We start from the raw sequence: 13541 nt of genomic DNA on the forward strand, positions 1-13541 counted from the left end.
CCTTGACCCCAGAATATAGAGAAAAGAAAAGAAATTGAATGAAGGAAAAGAAACATAACTCTGGAAGGTTGGGAGCCAGAGGTCAAGTGGTCTTGGGTGCATTGGTGGTGTTACAAAGGACAGAACTAAATATCTAAGCCAAAGTCAACAACAATGAAATCAAGAGTCTCAAATTTTAGTAATCAAAACTTAAAATGGAATTGTTATACTGGCTGGCTGGGTGGCAGGGGTTGGTGATACGGGATGCACTTTGAGAACATTGGTGGAGGGAAGTAGACACTGGTGGTGGGATAGGCCTGATACATTGTATGTCTGAAACCCACTATGAAGAACTTTGTAAATCACAATGGTTTCAATAAAATAAAAGACTATGAAAAGTAAATAAAATATGAACTTATTAAAAAACAAATGGCACATTATAAAGACCTGTGAGAATTAGTTAGGACACATAGAAACAGCTTAAACTTTCTACTCAACAACTTTTTGAGAAATTACTCAGTTTCTGCCATGAATAAAGATGGACAGTTCAAAATTAGGCACAAAGGTATTAAAATGCAACATCTTACAATCATCTGGCTACAGTATACCAAGATCCAGAATAGTATAGAAACTCATGAAAGTCATATAGCAAGTCTTCTGTAAGGATCTGGTAATCTAAGCATTTTATTCTTTCTATTGCTATTGTAAATTTAATTGTTTTCTTAATTTTCTTTTCAGATAATTCACTTCTAGCATAAAAATGTTACCAAATTTTTGTATGTTGATTTGTATTCTGTAGATTAACGGAATTCATTTATTCTATTTTTATTAGTTATTAGTCCACAATGAATCTTTACTGTGTTATACCTATCTGCTTATTTCATCTGAAAATAAATATAATTTTACACCTTAAAAAATTTCAAGGTAGAGAACTGCCTGATCCTAAGGAATATGTAGTTCACTGGGGAGGGATCACACTGGGGAACCAATTATTTCAGAGAAAGGGCAGAAATGTTTGAAGATAATGGTGACAAGATGGCATAGTGGCTGAGAAGACTTCCTAATGAAGATGACCTTGACGTTAATGATGAGTCTCCCCTACTTGTGTTTCAAAAGATAGTCAGGAATTATATCAAAAAAGTGAGAGGAAAGGTAGTTTAGTTTGAAGGACACTTAGGCTAGTCTGAGTGTAAAAAGTTGCCACTGAGTTGAAGGAAATAATGGCGATATTAATAAAAGAGTAAAAAAAAAGTCAACTATTGCTTGAACTACACTATGGTGAATAAACCTAGTCAAGAGCAAAGCCACTCAAATTCACTTTATTTTTTTTGCCTTTTTTCTAGTCAGGAGCCCCACCACAATACATAAAAATAGCAGTTCACTACAAAGGTCACAATGAGAAAACAACGCAGAACTGCACCACACCTGTGTGAAGATGCTAATTCTGAAAACTCAACCAACATCAGCCATCTACATAACATTTCTGCTCAGAACTTTAAAAGAAATTCAAGTCCTAAATATAAATGAACCCAATGAGGGAGAAGAAAAATATTGAAAACAACTGCTAGTAGACTTAAAGAAAGACATTAATAGCAACACAATAATAGTGAGAGACATCCACCCACCCTATCACCTCTTGATAAACCAATCAGGCTAAAACTTAACAAGGATATACTGGATTTAAATGAAGAAATGTAAGAGAATGGCTTAGAAGGTATATATAGGGCCCTTCATCCTCAGAAAGTTGGATACATATTCTTCTCCAATGTACTTGGGAGATTCTTCATGATAGACCACATGCGGTGCCATAAAACCCACCTTTATAAAACCAAGAGAATAGAAAAAATATCAACTATCTTTTCAGACTATGATACACTGAAAGTAGAAGTGAATTACAAATAGAAACAGAGAAAAACTTTAGCTCCTGGAAATTAAACAGGTCACTGATGGTTAATCAATGGGTCAGAGATGAAATCAAAGAGGAAATCGAAATAAATAAGAAGAAAGACAAAAAAAGTTATCAGAAATTGTGGCAATCAGCAAAAGCAGTAGTAAGAAAAAATAAGCAGTAGTAAGAGAAAAATTGCAAGCATTAACCAGGAAGGAAGAAAGGGCCTACATGAATAACTTAATGACACAGCCTAAGAAATTGGAAAATGACCAACAAAATAAACCAAAAATGGGCAGGCAGAAGAAAATAAAACTTACAGCAGAAATTAATAAACTGGAAACTCAAAAAAATAATTGAACAGATCAATGGAAGCAAGAGTTGGTTTTTTGAAAAAAGCAATATCATAAACCATTATCAAGACTCACAAAGAAAGAGAGAGATAAAATATATAAGCCAAATCAGAGATGAAGAGGGGGAGGTCACTATAGATACTACAGTATCTTAGAGGGTAATAGGAGATTACTTTGATAATTTGTATGATCTGGAATTTCTGAATTGAATCAAAAGGCTTACCAAAAACAAATGATACAGATAGATTCCCTGATGACTTATTTCAAACCTTTAAAGAGCACCTACTGCTACTCCTTTTTGGGCTTTTTCAGAAAATTGAAAACAGAAATACTCCCAAATAGTTTTTATGAAGCTAACGTCACTCTAATACCAAAAGCTGTCAGGACACTACAAAAAATGAGAATCAAAGGCCCAAGTCCTTGATAAAAACAGATGGAATGATCCTCAACAAAATACTAGCAAATATAACCCAACAAATTATCCCAGAGATGTAAGGATGGTTTAACATATTCAAGTCAGTCAATATAATACAATATAAATAAAAGAAAAAATAAAAACACATCTGATCTAGCAATAGATGTGGAGAAAGCATTTGACAAGGTTCAAAACCCATCCATGATAAAAAAAAATATCTCAAGATGGAAATTGAAGGAAATTTTCTCAATATAGTCAAGGTCATTTACCACTTTCCTCTAAGATCTGGCTCAAGACAAATGTGCCCCTTACACCACTTCTATTCAATATAATTTTGAAAGTACTTTTTGTAGCAATTAGGCAAGAAAAATGTATAACACAATCCAATTGGGATAAGAAGTCAAGCTCTCACTGTTTGCAGATGATATTGTACTATACTTAGAAAATTAAAAAACATACAAAAATGTTTTTAGAAACAGTAAATTAGTATAGTAAAGTGGCAGGATAAAAATTAATTTTCAAAACAATAAATTTTTATATCCTACTCCTTTGCCCCCCAGGCTGCAAGTATAAGTGGTCTCCTCTGTGTCTAGCTTGTTGTAGATTGGGTATTGATTCTGTTGTTGTTGGCTTTGGATTTAGCGTTAAGTCTGATCATTTTTTTTTATTTCTACTTAATATTCATACAACTGTTTGGTCTTTCCAAACATTTCTGCCCCACACCTTAATTTATGAGGCAGAACAAGATGATTCAAGTTTTTGGTTCTGTTTGAAGGGAAAGAAAAAAAAAAAGCAAAAAACAAACACAAAAAACCCGGAGGAGTCCATCTAGAGGGTTATAAATATCAATTTAAGAGAAGAAAGGGAAAAAGAAAGAAAATATAACAAAAAGACAAAAAATACATAAAAAGAACAAACAAGGAAACAAAAAAACAAACAATGACAAAAAAAAACCCCACAAAATCTGAAAAGCACCACTGTAATACAGACAGCAACCAAACAATGATCATAATCTGAAATAAAAAGAAAAAAATTGTGCTTGTATTTTTCTGCATAGGCACAGTAAATATTGGGGAGATTAGAAAGGGAATTTTCTTGGCCTTAGAGATACAGGGTTTCTCTGTCCTTGAAACATACTGTCATGGGAATAACTACAGGCTCCGTACATGCTCTTTTGTGGTGTCTGGAAACTTTCTGCTCAGTCATGGATGATACAATCAGGCCTCTGTAACTAGATATCTTAATATTTGCAAATGTCATAGGATGGCACCTAGGATAGAGTCTTTCTTTACGGTTCTAGAAGTTCTGTTCCATCACTGTTGTTTTAATTGGTCTTCTGTAATTGGTGGTCTTGGTTTGTGCACCGATCCTAGGACAAAATCTAGGATAGAGTCTTTCATTATGTTTCCAGAAGTTCTGCTCAGTTGCAGTTGTCTCAGTCAGACCTCTGAAATAAGAGACCTTAGTTGTTGTACAGATCATAGGCCAAAGCCTAGGCTAGGGTCTTTCTTATTGTTCCCAGGATAAGTTCTGCCCAGTCATGGTTGTCACAATCAGTCTTCTGTAGTTAGTGATCTTGATTTTTGCACAGATCAAAGGATGACATGTCTTCTGATTTCATCTTATTATTAGGTGATGAGATAAGACAACCTGCTCTTAGATTAAGTTGTGGCCATTTCTCATTGTCAGGGTGTCATATCAAAACTGTGCCATGTTAGTGTCAGAACAGTATTAAGAATGTCCCAGAGGGAGTTTGGTTCCTGGAGCTGTTGCGAAGAACTCTGTCGATTCTATGTCTGAGATCTAGGATTTGGGGTTGAATGTTTGCTGTCTAATCACATAGAGTCTTAAGTTGGGTCCACATGACACATGTTCAAGCTGTGATGTGCCCCAGTTATTGTAAAATGTATGCATTCTTATCCCTAGTAGATAAGAGATTGCTTCTATACATAAAATTTCCCACTTTTTAGTATGCCTTTGCAAAAAGAAATGGTGCTATATTATATTGCTGGTACATTTGGCGGTGAGAGTGTCAGGCTCCATCATCTCTGCACCCTGATTTTGTCATGAACTTTTTATCCCAGGCAATACTTTTTCTTGTAGGTTTTTGTACCAAGCAGAACCAAAACAGGTGGAGTTAAGGAAGAAAAGAAATAAAAAACAAGATAAATAAAAGAATATATATATATACATATATAAATAAATAAAAATTAATTTATAAAAATTAATTGAGGGAAAAGTGATGTAGGAAATTACCTTACATTTGGGGATAAACAGGTTAAGAGGTAGTATTATAAAGGTATTAAACATATAAAGTAAATATAGGCTTCCCCATTGTCTTTTGAGATATTCTTGTGGGGGTGGAATCCAGGGCACATTTTCATCACACACCTTGGTCTTGTTAAGTTTGAGAAATGATTTGCAGCAGAAAAGGTTTGTGTAGAGTTCTTGCACTGGGGGTCCTTCTGGAGCTGAATCTGTATCCAGCAACAGTCCACATTTGGGTGGTGTGAGGAGTGGTGAAAGCAATTAGGGTAGTAAATGTACACTGTGACAGTGATGGTTGGAAATGATCACTCTAGACAGGAACTGGGTACTGAAAGGGGATAAAGTGAGATGCGTGCTACTCCTTCAGTATCAATAGAGCAAACTACAATGTCAAAAAATAAAAGAGAGAGAGAAAGGGAAAGTTAGGAAGAAGTAAAATGCCTGCCCCAGAGGCAGGTGTGGGGTGAGTGTATGGGAGGGAAACTGGGGACATTGCTGGCTGGAAATGTGCACTATACTGCAAACCAAAGTGTCTAAAAAAAGAAAGAGAGAAAAATATAGAGAGAAGAAAATGTATGCCTCAGAAACAGACAGAGGAATGGTCATTAAGGAGGGTGAAAGGGAATCTGGGGACATTGTTGGCAGAAAATATGCACTGGTGAAGGTTGTTATACATTGTATGATTGTAAATCAATCATGAAAAACTTACCAGTGTGGGAAAAACTGTATTTGAAACAACCTTGTAGCCATGTATTTTAAATAAAAATTTTTTAAAGAAGATTTATTCAATAAGAAAGGAGGTTTAAGGAAAAAATGCACTTTCCCCCTGAAATGTAAAATCTCAAAATATCCAAGAATAGGTAAATTAAAATATTAGAAAAGTACAAGGCAATCCAATATATCATGTCCAGGGAGAGCAAGATAGGCAGACTAAAAGTAATTATATGAAAACATTTTAGATGTCAAAATATAGTTATTTATATAAAATAAAAATATTAAAATAGTGATTTTTATTTTTTGATAAGTAGGGTGATAATGAATAAGGAATTAAAACAAAACCAAAACACGACAGGATTTGTGGGGCTGGAGGGATAGTACAGTCAGTAGGATGCTTGCACTGCATGTGGCCAACCTGGATTCAATTCTTGGCACTTCATATGATCCTCAGAGCCTGCCAGGAGTGATCTGTGAGTACAGAGTCAAAATTAAGCACAGTCAGTTGTGGCCAAAAACCCAAAACCGAAAGAAAAGATAAGAAAATAGGACTTGCCAGACTCCCATAATAAGGTGTTTTTTGTTTGTTTGTTTGTTTTCTGATGTGAACTTTATACTTGGTCACTTGGTCACAAAACCTATAAGTGGCAGATAGATCTAGTGTGAACTATTATTTAAGTTCAAGGCTAGCGTATTTCCACTAAGAGTGCTTTATCTCCTTCAGTGTCAGACCTTAGCATATGGATGTTATTTTTAGTGCTCAGGTAACACCTGTAATAATAAAGTCTTGTTTAGAAGATGTGGCAAATATGTTCTAAGCCTTTTTGTGCCAGGAAGACAGGTCAGCCTCAGAGGATTATCACTTAAATGGCACTGGGGAAAACCTGGGCTAAAGAGGGTTCCATCTGTGAAGCAGGAGTCTAATATTAGGATCCAGAAAATGCCTTCTAATAGAGAATGAGGAGGAATGGGATAAAGTTTAAGAGCCAAGTCAATAGGTAAACAAAGGTACGGTAGAAAGGAGTGAAAAGAGCAAAGAGCATCATCAAAGCTGGAGAGTCAAAGCTCCTTGTTTTTTCTTAGGTGTTGGATGCAGAGGATTCCTGAAGTTAGCCACCTTAGTTCAATGCAGAGTTCTCACAAAGAGCAAGTTTTAAGCGGGGCTGTCAGTGTAATAGAGATCACTTTTGCTGTGCCTCTTCTATATATACCCCATTGGCAGAGAGCTTTTTGCTTCCTCCCTGCTTTCCTTTTATATCTCTGCATGTTTCTTTGCAATGTATATCCCGAGGCACCCTCCAAATGGAGGTGCTATTTGAATATGACATTATTAATATTTTCTGGAAGATTACCTAGGCTGTAAAATAAATCTATAGATATTTGTTAAAACGAACCCGCCTGAGTTTACTTTGTATCCTAGAGATCATTGTCCCAGAAAAATCAGGCTAGAGATAATTTGTAGTTAGGAAATAGTTATATAGTAGAATATGTGTGTTGTGGGGATAGGCAGAGGGGCCATATTCTGGTTCCTTTTTATGCCAGAATGAAAATCCAGTATAGATTTTAAAGCACTGTCATATTAAAGCACTGACATATTGGTAAACCTAGGAAGCCTGGGCTTTGCAAGGGATTAATGTTGGTATATGTCACTAAGCATATCAGTTTGTTTTTCCTCTGGCTCTTCTTTCTCACATCAGAGAAGGACCTTGATTTTCAGATAATTTTCAGTTTCATATTATCTCTGATTCCCTGAAAACAAGGATACTCTTTTTGTCTCTCTGTCTCTCTCTGTCTCTGTCTTGTCTGTGTCTGTCTGTCAGTCAGTCAGTCAGTCAGTCAGTCAGTCAGTCTGTCTGTCTGTCTGTTTGTCTGTCTCTGTCTGTCTCTGTCTCTGTCTCTCTCTCTGTCTGTCTCTCTCTCTGTCTGTCTCTCTGTCTGTCTCTCTGTCTGTCTGTCTGTCTGTCTGTCTGTCTCTCTCTCTCTCTCTCTCTCTCTCTCTCTCTCTCTCTCTCTCTCTCTCTCCTCTCTCCTGTTATCCATAGATCAGATGGAGCTGTATTCACCCCAGAGTTTCTTTTGTGGTAATGCCAGTTATGAAACCTTAAATTCATCTTTAACTTTAAGAGAAAACTCTAATGCTTCATTTGCAATGAAACTATGTTCTACAGGATAGTTCAGAGCTAAGAAAGAAAGACAAGGCTCTTCCTGAAATATTTGCAGTTTTAGCAGTGTACTATATATAGTGGTACCAGAAAAATTTTAAAATATAAAAAAACTTATGAAGTGGGATCTCTGTATGAAGCAAAGTTGCAAATATTGTCTTTTCTGATTTGGTAGAAACTAACAACTTCCTTTAGAATTTTCAGTGGAATTTCAATTCAGCAGAAACATTGCCTGGCAGCTGATAGATACATCCATAAAATCACTGGGAAAATCTAAACTTTCAAATGTTCTGATAAAAAGGATGTAGACATCCTTGTATCCTATTTCTCCAGAAATGGGAATTATCAGAACAAGATACATTGTTGGAGTAAAGATTTGCTTTATCCTTTTGTTTTTTATCCTCCCCCTGTTTTTTTTTTTTTTTTTTTTTTTTTTGCATTCAACAGATGCTTAAATTAGAGGGTCAGTAATAGGGGAGAAGGAAGGATAATCTAATATTAGTTGTTTTTTTTTTTTTTAGTTATTTTCAAATATCTAGATATCTTGGATATTTTGGATATCTGGATATCTAAAACCTGGATATTTTCAAACTGGTAATATCTTTCATATTTTTTTTTTACCACTCAGGCTGCATCCTCTCCCTCTATCCCTTCCAAAGGAAAGGAAGAACGATCATCAATGGCAAAAGGCAGTCGCAGAAGCGACACCTAGAGCCGGCTTCATGCTCAGGAGAGGAAGGTCTGGCTCCTCCTCGTGGCTTTGGGTGCTTTACAGGATCAGAGAAACTTCTCTAGTCACATATTATAGAAATGATCCCTTAAAGTATAATCTTATATCTTTCATATTTTTATTCAAGTTTAAGAATTGTGTCTTCAGTTCTTCACAACAGCCACAGGAAACAGATCCCATTCGGGACATCCTTAATATTGTCCAGACACCAACAAGTGCCAGCTCTAATATAATATCCTGACAATGAGGAAACTGGGAACAACTTGACCTAAAAGAAGGTTATTCTACCTCACCAGCTAACGATAAGACAAAATCAGAAGACTTGTCATCCTTTGGTTTGTCCAAATGCCAAGATCGCGATTTACAGATGACTGGCTGATAGAACCATGACCGGACTGTATTTTTCCTGGGACCAATAAGAAAAGCCCTAGTCTAGGGTTTGAGTTACAACTATTATCTCTAGTTCCAGAGGTCTGTCTGAGACTATTGCAATGGAATGGGTCTTCTGGAAACATAAAGAAAGACGCTAACCCAGGCCCCATCCTAGGATCCTCACAAAGACCAAGACCACCAACCACAGAAAACAGATTAAAACGACACTGAGGGAACAGAACTTCTAGAACCACAAAGAGACATAATCATAAGTTCAACTCCTTGACTCGTGCAGATACTGAGACTTCTAAATACAGGAGTCTGATTTTATCACCCAGGACGGAGCAGAAGTCTTCCATACACCACCAAAGCACCAAGGGGAGAGTAAATGAACCTGAAAGGAGTCTATAGTTAATCACATGACAATATACTTCAAGAGTGGAGAAACCCTGTATCTTAGGCCAAGAGAATTCCTTTTCGAATGACCCCAATATTTACTGTGCCTGTGCAGGAGGGAAGAAGAAAAGGAAAAACAAAAAAGCAAAAAGCACAAAACAATTTTTCTTACTTATCTAGTCTTTGTCGATTTCTTTGTTTTGGTGTGGATACTGAAGTTGTCTCCATTTATATTTTTTTTCTTCTTTTCTTTTCTTCCTTTATGTGCTCTGCCATGTTTTTTTTTTTTTTTATCTCAAGACCATGGCATTTATGTGGTGCTTATCTTTATTGTTGGAGTGCTCACTGGATATTTTATTTGACACCTCTTTTTGTACTGTTGTGGCGTTTCACCTTCTTTTTCCCCTTCATCTCTCCAACCTAGGATGAGAGCCTCCAGAAGGACTCCATCCATTTTTGGCATATTTGATTTTTCCCCCAGTTTATTAATTTTCTCTTCTTCAAACAAAACCACATAACTTGAACTATCTCATCCCGCCTCCCAATTAGAGTGGGAAATAAGGCAGGTACCAAAACCAAACAGGGGTAGGACCACTAAGTAGTAAGCTAGGCACAGACGGGACCACTTATTCTGGCAGCCCCGGGGGTGAGGGAGAAGGATATGGGAGGTAGGACGGGAACGGAGATGGAAGGAGGGCAAGTCTAGGATGGGAATTCCCTGATTTTATGTTAATATGTACAAAAATATTATTGTCAATGATATGTAAGCCACTATGATTAAAATAAAAATTATGTTCATTAAAAAAAGAATTGTGTCTTAATATTCATTTAAATGTTCAAATAAGTCAGTCATAAGTGATTAAGATTTCTTACATTATCCTATTCTATAAAATAATTCCTGTAATTTTTAGATGTGATAAACCTGGAATCAGAAAAATTATAACACAAAAAACAGAGATCTTCGTTTTGTTAATAAAAATTCAAAACATTTAAAATATCAGTAATAAAACGTGTGCTCTCATATTTGCTGAATAATAAAAATGTGGACAAATACTAATAAAAAACAAAAACAAAAACAAAGGGGGCTGGAATGGTGGTGCTAGAGGTAAGGCATCTGTCTTGCAAGTGCTAGCCTAGGACAGACCGAGGTTCAATTCCCCCGGCGTCCCATATGGTCCCCACAAGCCAGGAGCAATTTCTGAGTGCATAGCCAGGAGTAACCCCAGAGCGTCACCCAGTGTGCCCCCCCACCTGAAATGTCGATAAATAAAGGCACAAGCTACTCGAAAAGTACACCTTTCCTCTTCTTTCTTGGGCTGGAAAAGTTTTGAAAAATAATATGTGGTAGAAGAATGGATGGAAACGTTTAAGAAAACTTGAAATATTTATTTATTTATTTATTTATTTATTTATTTATTTATTTATTTATTTATGTATTTAGGGCCATATCCGTCTAAGGGGTTACTTTGTGCTCAGAAATAGCTCCTGGCTCAGGGAACCATATGGGATGCTGGGGATCGAACCTGCGTCCTTCCTGGGTCAGCTGCATGGAAGGCAAATGCTCTACTGCTGTGCTATCACTTCAGCCTAAAACTTAGAACTTTTAGAAAACAAGCTCAAAAGGAATAAGACTTAAAATATGCAAATTGTACTTACCATAAAGAATAAAAACAGGGATAGTACAACCATAAAAATACTTAAAAAACATAAAAACAAATAAAAAACATAAAAACAGGGATAGCAAAAGATACTCGTAAACCAGTGTTTAAAGCAATCTTTTTATAGATTAAATGATGGACGCATCCAATATGCCCTTCAATAGATAAGTGGATAATAGAATGTGTCATACATGCTCAGTAGTTTTCTATTATTTGACCTTTAAAAGGGAGAAATTCTTGATACATGCTATAACATGGATGGACCTAGAAAACATAATGTTGAGTGAATAAACTAAGCAAAAGGACATTTTTAAATGATTGTACTTATATGAGGTAAATATATTGGACAAATTTATAGACACATTAAGCAAACTAGAATATGGTAGGAATTGGGGAATGAGCAAAGGAGAACTATTGTTTCTGTTTTGGTGCTGAAAAATATCAGTGATGATCACATAGCATTGTGAATTACTTAATGGCACTAAATAAAGTCTTAGAACTAATATCACTATTTTCAATTTTCATACATTTAAAAAATTAGAAAACTCACAAACTATAACAAAATTTGATCATTTTATATGTACAAGAAATGAAGGAAAAATAATTTTCTATTCAATGCCTTAGGCAGTGGTCCTCAAACTATGGCCCGCGAGCGACATATTGTATTTGTATCTGTTTTGTTTCTTCATTGCAAAATAAGATATATGCAGTGTGCATAAGAATTTGTTCATAAGTTTTGTTTTTACTATAGTCAGACCCTCCAATGGTCTGAGGGACAGTGAACTGGCCCCCTGTTTAAAAAGTTTGAGGACCCCTGCTTAGAGGCTTTTAGTCAGAGACTTAAAACTCAAACTGAAGGCACATGTCTGGTTAATTATGCGATTTTAATCAAGCAGGTTAACCTGCTTTCCCTTTGATAAATGGAAATGATAGAAATACCTAATTATGGTGAAGTGAAGAAATTTTCATTTAAGTACAAAGCTTAACATATGGCAGTTAGTCAGTGGTCTTCAACTATTTCCCATTTTCTTCTCACCCTTCTCTTTGTCCTAATTTTTTCCTTTATTTTACACAATTTGCTTCCCTTATTCAGAGCTCAGTTCTCTAACAGACTGCTCTCGCAAACTGGAATCAGGAAAATTTCCATAGAGAAAAATGTTCTTGATCCAGATGAGTTTAGAAAACTTTTTCTGCTGCCTTTTCATGGAGAAGTCAAGTTCACTTGAGCCTCTGGCATTCTAACTCAGTCCACATGTTCTCCATGCATCTTAGAATTCAGAGGCCATCCTGTTTCTTAGAACACCAGCCCATCTTCCTTATACCAATGCATGGAGGAATTTCCTCTTTTCTATGGGTTCATTATATTGCAGACTTTGGCATTATTCTATGTAGCATTTTTTTTTTGCTTTTTTGCTTTGTTTTCTTTTTTGTTGAGCAACACTTGAAGGTTCTCAGAGGCTGCTCTCAGCCAGTATTCCAGAGTTTGCTCTAGAAGGTTGTCTGCAAGAACAGAATGCTAGGAATTAAACCCATACTTCCCACATATAAAGCATGTGCTGTAGTCCTTTGAAATATTTCTTCAGGCATTGTTTATAGTTAATTAAAATGAAAAATTACTGAATTTTGGGAAGTGGCATCTTAAGTAGTGCTCAAGAGGTACAGGGCACCCTTCCAAGTTATTATAGGCTAGCCTGGCTGACACAGTCCAATGTATGGACAACTCAATGCATGAAAATGTGGCTTCTAGGGATGGCACCCAGTGGTGCTCAAGGCACCATGTGGTCCCACATAGCAAGGAATGTACTTAATCCCTATACTATCTCTCTGCTTACTATAGTATTTTTTAATTTGTTGTTGTTGTTGGGTCACACCTGGTAGTGTTTAGAGGTTACTCCTGGATCTCAGGGATTACTCCTGGCAATGTTAGGAGATCATATTAGGTATTGTGATTGAATCCCAGTCAGCTGCACATGAGGCAGTGCCCTACCTGCTGTATTTTCTCTCTGGACCCTATAATCATTATTAAAAAATACATAGGCCCTGTTTTAAAAGTTAAAAGTTTTACAATAATTAGAATGAAGACTAGTGGTCTCCTTCTCCACTGATCCCAGTCACTGAGGACCAAGTGCAGTAAACTGTTACTGCTTTTCCTGCTAATATTTTACTTCACTTTCTACATCATAAAGTTTTATTGCTATTCCTTGTTTTTATTTTTCTTGAGTAAGATATTATCAGTGGACTTGCAATAAAAGATAAAAAACACTTTAGTCACTTACAAGTGACTTCCTTTACATTCTCTCTTGACACCCTTTCATTTAGACAATTTGGGATTATGTTCACTAGAGGCATGTAAATCTCATCCCAAGCCTCAGTATTTTGGAAATTTTTTCCAAGTGATGTTTAGGAGGCCTGGGACTTCTCAGTCTTTTATAGTGGACATTTGATGCAAGGGCTCAAGGATATGTAGCTGCTCAGCCCCTGCAGTGCCAGAGATCATATGGCCCACCGATTCCAGTTGGAGCTCTGGGATCTCCAGGCTTATGCTCATTAGTGTGTGGGTCTTATGCCACCAGAGCTAGATCATATGTCTTGTTAAACCATACCTA

General features: G+C 36.3%; 1 non-coding gene across 1 annotated transcript; it reads right to left on the reverse strand.

The window, feature by feature from the left end:
• Positions 1–8398: 8398 nt before the first annotated feature.
• Positions 8399–8612, reverse strand: LOC125995090 (small nucleolar RNA U3). Its single transcript, XR_007490714.1, has one exon. It is a non-coding gene; the product is annotated as a small nucleolar RNA U3 (small nucleolar RNA).
• Between the last annotated feature and the right edge of the window lie 4929 nt (positions 8613–13541).

Source organism: Suncus etruscus, chromosome 1, assembly GCF_024139225.1.
Source record: "Suncus etruscus isolate mSunEtr1 chromosome 1, mSunEtr1.pri.cur, whole genome shotgun sequence".
In the NCBI taxonomy this organism is placed as follows: Eukaryota; Metazoa; Chordata; class Mammalia; order Eulipotyphla; family Soricidae; genus Suncus; species Suncus etruscus.